The sequence below is a fragment of the Ictidomys tridecemlineatus genome, chromosome 12 (genome assembly GCF_052094955.1).
Source record: "Ictidomys tridecemlineatus isolate mIctTri1 chromosome 12, mIctTri1.hap1, whole genome shotgun sequence".
In the NCBI taxonomy this organism is placed as follows: Eukaryota; Metazoa; Chordata; class Mammalia; order Rodentia; family Sciuridae; genus Ictidomys; species Ictidomys tridecemlineatus.
This window is the reverse complement of record NC_135488.1, coordinates 85,709,474-85,716,780: the sequence shown is the minus strand read 5'-3', so window position 1 is coordinate 85,716,780 and position 7,307 is coordinate 85,709,474.

The following is a 7,307-nucleotide window of genomic DNA, read 5'->3' as shown; positions in this document are numbered from 1 at the left end:
TAGAGGAGGGAGTCATTTGCAAGGCATCTGCCTGCCATTATTAGGTCATTATGGAGCCTTTCAGATCCAGTCTACGCAGAGTGGCGGCATTTACAGACTCATCAGTGTTAGTAAAACTGTTCCCTTATCCCTAGACATGCCCTGCAGCTTCAGCAGCATCTGTCTCCACAGCTCTTGGAATAGGACCCTCATGATGGTGGCAGACAGGGCCTATCCACAGATAGAGGAAGCTTGGGGAACCCCATCTCTCCTCTGTTCCTGTCTTTTAAGGGACATGGATCTGTCCTGTCTCCTTTGGGAAAGACTGCAAGGTTTGTAACACTGCAATTCTGAGACCCCAGAGCACAAGCTTTGAAGATCTGGAGGCCTATGGGTAAGCAGGACAGCGGTTTCCCACCTGGTTGGGAGATAGCCTCTCTGCAGATTTTGGCTCTTCAGGGTTGAGCATTAGGGTGGAATTTTAGGAAGAAACAGGACCTGCAAGTGTAGGGAAGTCAAGCCTACATTTCTCCAGCAGGTGGCGCCATAACTTTACCTTCTGGCGATGGCAGCTCTGAGTTTGCAAAACAGGAATGTGAAGAGACTACCTGGAACTCCTCTTCTCAGCATCATAGCTTTAATAACCCATAGAGGTCTTTTCCCAACTGACCTTCTCCATATCACTCTGATCCCAAGATCCTCAATATTTCTGTTTATTTATCTGAGCATCATGAACAGTTTCTTACAAACTTGTCCGAAATACTAAGGTTATTCTTCTTCAACTGAGGATGCAGCTCAGTGGTAGAGTGCTTGCCTAGCATGTATGAGGTTCTGTGTTCAAGCCTCAGCACTGCCAAAAAGAAAAAAAGAAAAATATTGATTATCCTTCCAGACCTGAAATGGTGACAAAGAATTTGTGCAAGGCATAGATAATTAATATGATCACTCTCAAATCCTTGGACTGTCCCCAGATCCCTCACCCTCCTCTCAGAGAGTTGCACCCAGATCTAGAGCTTCTAAAATTTACCTGTGTGTTCAACCTAATCATGAAATTTCTTGTCTCACTGACCCTTTCATCTCATCTCTCAGAAGCTAGGGGGCACACTTCCAGCTCTAAGCAGTCTTTAGAAGGATGAAATTCTGACCCATAGGGTAGGGAACACACATTTTAGCATGTTTATGAGGTAGGATGGTCCTTTTCCCCCCCTAGAATCTCAGTTTAGTTCACCTAATTCAAGTGCTCCCCCAATGCAGGGGTCCTTCCTGCAATGTGACAACCTTCAGAGTCCCTTCCAGTTTGACAGATGATGTTCATATCCCGTTTAATGCTCACTGATATACACAGGTGATGTGACTCACCCCTGGAGTCCAGCTCCAAAGTGCAGGATCTCATAGTGTTGCCTGACGTCAAGACGCTCAGCACTTTCTTCTTCTTCCATGCTTCATCCTTTTGGTGCTGGGGATCAAACTCAGGTACCTCATGTATGCTGGGCACCCACTTTACACTGAATTGCACCCCCAGCCCCCCAGAACCTTTCCCTTGGCTTTTATCAAGTACTCTCACGGAGGCTGCCATCCCTCCCTCTCGAGAATGTCTGTCCCACTGTGAGACCTCTGATTTTGAGAAATACTTTCCTTATGTCTGAATGTCCTGTGCTGCAGAATAAATGGTGATTTAAAGCAATACCATGTCCTTGTACCCCAACTTAGTAATTTAAGACAATAGCTATATTTTTATATCTCATAATTCTGGGCATCAGGGATTCAGGGAGCATTTGCCTGGCTGATTTTCCTGTCCCATGTAGCCCTGACAGATGTCATGCGGTGGCAATTAGTTGGCCAGTGAGCTGGGGGAGGGTCCAAAACAGCTTCTTTTGCCTGTCTGGTGCCTTGACAGGGAGGGCTGGAAGTGGATTGGCTGGAATACCCACTAGGTCACCTCTGGTGGCCTCAGGGTAGATAGGCTTTTGGTGAGGAGGCTCAGAGCATCCAGAGTGAGTGTGCTGATAACTAGAAACTGCAAGGCCTTTCAGGATCTAGCTTGGAAGTCACAGGGCACCATGGCCACCACATCCTGATTGTCAAGTAGTCAGAGAGTTTCCCAGATTGGAGAAGAAAGGAGATTAAATTCTATTTCTTGATAGGGCAGGTATGTTTAAAAAAATTGCCACTATGACTTGAAAGCTTGTTATTAAATTGAAATTCTTTTTTTTTTCTGTATCTGCCTCTAGTTTTTCCTGTATCTGTATCTTTACTAAATCTAGCCTTTCTTCTCTATTCAAAACCTCTCTGTCTTGTTGGGGATATAAGCTCAATAGTAGAAAACAAGGCTGGGGTTCTAATTAGAATGAGATATATTGTATGTTTGTACACATATGTCAAAATAGACTCTGCTGTCATGTATAACTAAAAAGAACAAATAAAAATTTTAAAAAATAGTAGAGGACTTCCCCAGCATGCATGAGGCCCTGGATTCAATCCCCAGTACTATAAAACAAAATAAAACTTCTCTGTCAAGATTCCAGGTAGCTATGACCCAATCTACAAAATTATACTTGAGAATGAGACCCCAAATAACAGAACTTCCATTCATATTTTAATGTTACCTAGAAAATTAAAATGACACTTTTTAATATGTCATGTGTGAGTTGACTCTGGCATTCAGGCTGTATCTCAGTGTAAAAATATGCTACCTGTTGTATACAAGATATGCCAAGATAAGAGTGCATATTCCCCAACAGGATTGTCAGGGGAATCCTTAACCATGCATGAGCCTCATGCTACAGAAGTGCTGGAGTTTAGACATGCCAAGATGATTGAATCTGGTTCTAATTAAATTACCACCCCCTAAACTGTTATAGAGCTAAGTAGGATTTCTGCAAGCAATCTGTAGTTTTAAAAAACTATGCAATTAATCCAAGCAAAATAATGCAAAAAATGGCAGAGAGGCATTTTAATTCCTGGCTTAGATACTTCATTTACCCTATGATGACATAAAAACAATGTTATCCTAATTATATCAGGCAAAGAAATAATCAAATATTGAATCCATTGTTGTTATTGATGAGTTGTTAAAAATAAGATATTAAAAATGTTATAGTGAATTTTGTACCTCATCTAGTTCTAATTATCTTTGTGCTTTTAATGTATACAATATCATATATAATGTATTTAAAATGCTCATATGGAGGGGCTGGAGTTGTAGTTCAGTGGTAGAGCACTTGCCTAGCACATGCGAGGCACTGGGTTCAATCTTCAGCACCACATAAAAATAAACAAACAAACAAACAAACAAATAAATAAAGGTATTTTGTCCAACTACAACTAAAAAAATATTTTTAAAATGTTCCTATAGAGCATGCTCAAAAAAATTTTTTTGGATGCAGCATATAAACAAAAGACTTTGGAATGGACTAGGGAGGTAGCTCAGTGGTAGAGTGCTTGCCCAGCATTCGTACCATTTTCAGTACTGGGGGAAAAAAATTCTTTGGAAACCAATGGAATTTGCTTTCATCTTTCCATCAATTTAGCAAATATTTATTGAGTGTCTACTATATGCACATATATACTATACCAAATGCTAAAGACACAAAACCCCATAGATCTTTACCTTCACATATTTTGGAAGGGAAGCTATGTTTAATAAAGTAGTTGGAATAAAGTGTCTGGGTAAAATGGTTTATAAAGTACTGTGGGACACTCAGAAGCAAGGCAGTTCCTGGGGGAGCTAATCAGGCCAGGCTTCACAGAGGAAGTGACATCCAGTCTGGGCTCAGAGGGAAGCCCTTGCCTCTAACCAGTGTGCAGAGGCAGACACTGTTCCACGTTTTTTGACCTCCAGCTCTGTTGTGGCTCCTCCTGAGTATAGTGAGCCATTCTGTAGACAGTATCCCAGAAAGCAGGGGAGGGAAATATTTTCAAATCCCTTCCTGGTGATACTTGGAACTAAACCATACACCCCTTTGAGGGTAGGACACCTAGCATGTCATAGACTTTTGCTAAATGCTGTGCAATTGAACTGCTTTGAGCTTCTTAACCAGATGCTCTCGAGCTATGCCTTTAGAGAGTGGCCAGCAATAGTCTGCACCTTCACCATTAGCTCTTAGCTCACGAGTCTTAGGTGATTCTCCACCTCCAGAGTGTCACTAACTTGCCTCCGTTTACCTAACATTTTCTTGCCCACTCCCAAACCTTGATGGGAGCTTCCTGAATTTGTTCTCATCCTCTTGGTCTTTCATTCGCAAAATAATAGAAGCGTAGTAACATCTGAAAATCTAGATATGTCACTGTGTTCTTCCAGAGCACTGTTAAAAAATGAGATAAAACGGTTTTGGTTCTACAAGCAGAAAAGAAAATAAAGTCAACTCTATTTACCAATAGCTCACCCCAAGAAAAGCCTGAACTGAAAGTGGGAGCATCTCTGGAAGCCTGCCAAGGCTGAGCAAATCCATCTGGGCATTTGTGTGGCTGGAAACTTTCCTCATTACCCAAGCAATGCTGGAACTTTTTTTTTTTTTTTTCAAAATATCCTCTAGTGGGAACAGCATGAGCTAGGGTCACAACGTCTTGGCTAAGTCCACTTCATTGCCTCAGGTGCTATTTTGAACTCAACCATGTAATATTTTATTATTTTGTGAAATTAGAATGGTCAGACTTAAAGGCCAAGAAAATGTTGGGAGAATAGATGCAAATTATATACATTAAAGGACTTTCAGGTTCCAGGAGGAAGATCACACTCTTTGAAAATGGCCATTGGAATTTGAAATCTGTCTAACTTCAACTTCAAAAATATTAATTAAATGCTCATATGGAGCATGCTCAAATTTTTGGGGGGTACAGCATGTGAACAAAAAACTTTGGAAAGGTCTAGGGAGGTAGCTCAGTGGTAGAGTGCTTGCCCTGCATTCATTCAGTCTCCATTACTGGTGTGGGGGGGAACCTTTGAAAACCAATGGATCTATTTTCATTTTTCCATTAATTTAGCAAATGTTTATTGAGTATCTACTATATGCATGTATATACTATACCAAATGCTAGAGATCACATTCTTTGAATATGGCCATAGCTGCAGTTATCACATCTGAATTTCTATGATCAGGTAGTTTTGTTTTTTTTTAATTTAGAATGAAGTACAGTTGCATGTGCCAGGAAACTCAAGGGATATATACCTAAAATAAGGTAGAATTTTATTTATCTTTTACTTAAATGAAGACTGGAATTGGAGGACCAAGTCTCCAAAGTCACAGGCAATTCAGGCTCCTTCTGCCTGGCTGCTCCACCAACTTCAGCCCACTGCCTCATGGTCCAAGGTCCAAGGTCCAAGGTGGCTGTCCCAGCTGCAGTTATCACATCTGAATTCCTATGATCAGAAAGGGAGAAGGGAGAAGAGAGGGATTCTCTTCCTTGAACATTTCCAGAAAGGTACATACATGCTTCCCATTACATTAATTAGCCCAAACTTAATTACATGACATATTTAGTCAAAGGCGGACTGGAAAATGTAGTTTTATTTTGGAGGGCCATGTGCCCACCTACGAATGACAGATTCTGTTGTTAAGAAGGATGTGGATTCTGGATGAAGAGGGCTGATGGTCGACTGTGCCCAGGTGGGAAGGTAGAGCCGATTACCAGAAAGAAAATAGTACTAACAGCCTAGTGGACATACACAACACACACACACACACACACACACACACACACACAACACCACTAAGGAATGTATGAAAAGCATTTTTTAAAAAAATTTTCTTTGCTTGAGTCACCTAATTAGTCTATCTGGGATTCACTTTAGAGGAGAATCAGGAGGTTTCTCCTGATCAGTTACTCTCTTCTCTCCCCATGACTCTGGACCCCTCCATCTTTCTACCCTCTGTCCTCTTAGTGTCTAGCTCCAGCTGTCAGTCATCACCTTGCATAGGAGATGAAGGAAGGCCGCCTTTCCCAGCTCAGACTCAGAGGGCATGGCAACCAAACAGGCCCACCTGACGACTGCTCACCATGGATGCTCTATGGTCACCGGCTCTGTCACTTTCTTCTATTTCACTGAAGACCTTCCCATAGTTTTCTAATCGAGAAAATCACCCTCCCCACTCAATTACTGTGAACCTAAACACCCGTGTGAGTTTTCCAGCGCCTCACTGAGAAGCAGTGTCCCCCTTTCCTTGGTAGGATGTCATCACATATCACGTGGGGTCTGCCTATCACATTCTGGAAGTGGGTAGGACTTTTATACATCATGGGTAAGATAGCTGCAGAAACACTGACCAGAAGGATTCCAGGCTTGGGAAACTGACTAACGGAGATCAGAGCTAAGAGTTCAAGTGCCCTTGTTCTGGATAAAATCCCATATTTGCCATTGTTAAGTGTTTGGGGAGTTGCCCCTGGCACTCCACAGAGAGTGGACCTGGAGATTCAGCCCCTTTCACTAAAGGAAAGAAACACGTGCCCATAGGTTCCCATTGGATCGAGGCTGGTGATAGTATCAGTAGGATGCTTTTGGTCTCAGGCAACAGAATATCTAATAATTAGGTAACTCTTTGGTTCACAGAAATAAATCATCCAGCGGGCAATCTTCAAGTGCAGTTGAATATGGCTCAGTTTCTCCAAAGTCTGCTTTCCTCCAGGCTATCTTTCCTCATGGTGACAAAATGGCCAAAGTGGTTTCAGAGCACAGCCTCTTATAACTCAGTCCAAACATAGAGACAGAAAGCAATCTTCTTTTCAAATATATATGAATATTTCATGAGAATGATGGGGGGGGGTACCAGGGATTGAATCCAGGGGTGTTGTACCACTGAGCTATGTCCTTATTCTTTTTTATTTATATGTGTATTTGCATTTTGAGACAGGGTCTTGCTAAGTTGCTCAGGCAGGCCTTGAACTTTGATCCTCCTGCCTCAGCCTCCTGAGTGACTGGATTATATATGTGCCACCTGCACCCAGCAATCTTCTCTTCCTTTACTGGACTTAGATAATATATCTTTCACTTCTCTGAGAGTCAGCAAATCACACGACTCTGCACAGAATATCACATTGATCTAAGCCTGGGTTATATGACCATCCTTTTAACCATAACTATGGCAAGAGGGTGGGATGGGTTTGATGGTATTAGAACAATCAGGACTCTACCCTGAAGCTGGGGTTGGCATCAGTACCACCCAAACCACGTGGCTGTTATACCAAGAGGAAGAGATGAGTTTCCAAAGGAAGATCTTGGTGTTGGTAGGAAGAAAAAAGGGGGCGGGGCAAGGGGGTTGTGTCCGGTATGAACATCCCAGGAAGGATTCCTTACTTCTTGGTTCTCCTCTGTTGAGAGGGAAGGGAATAAG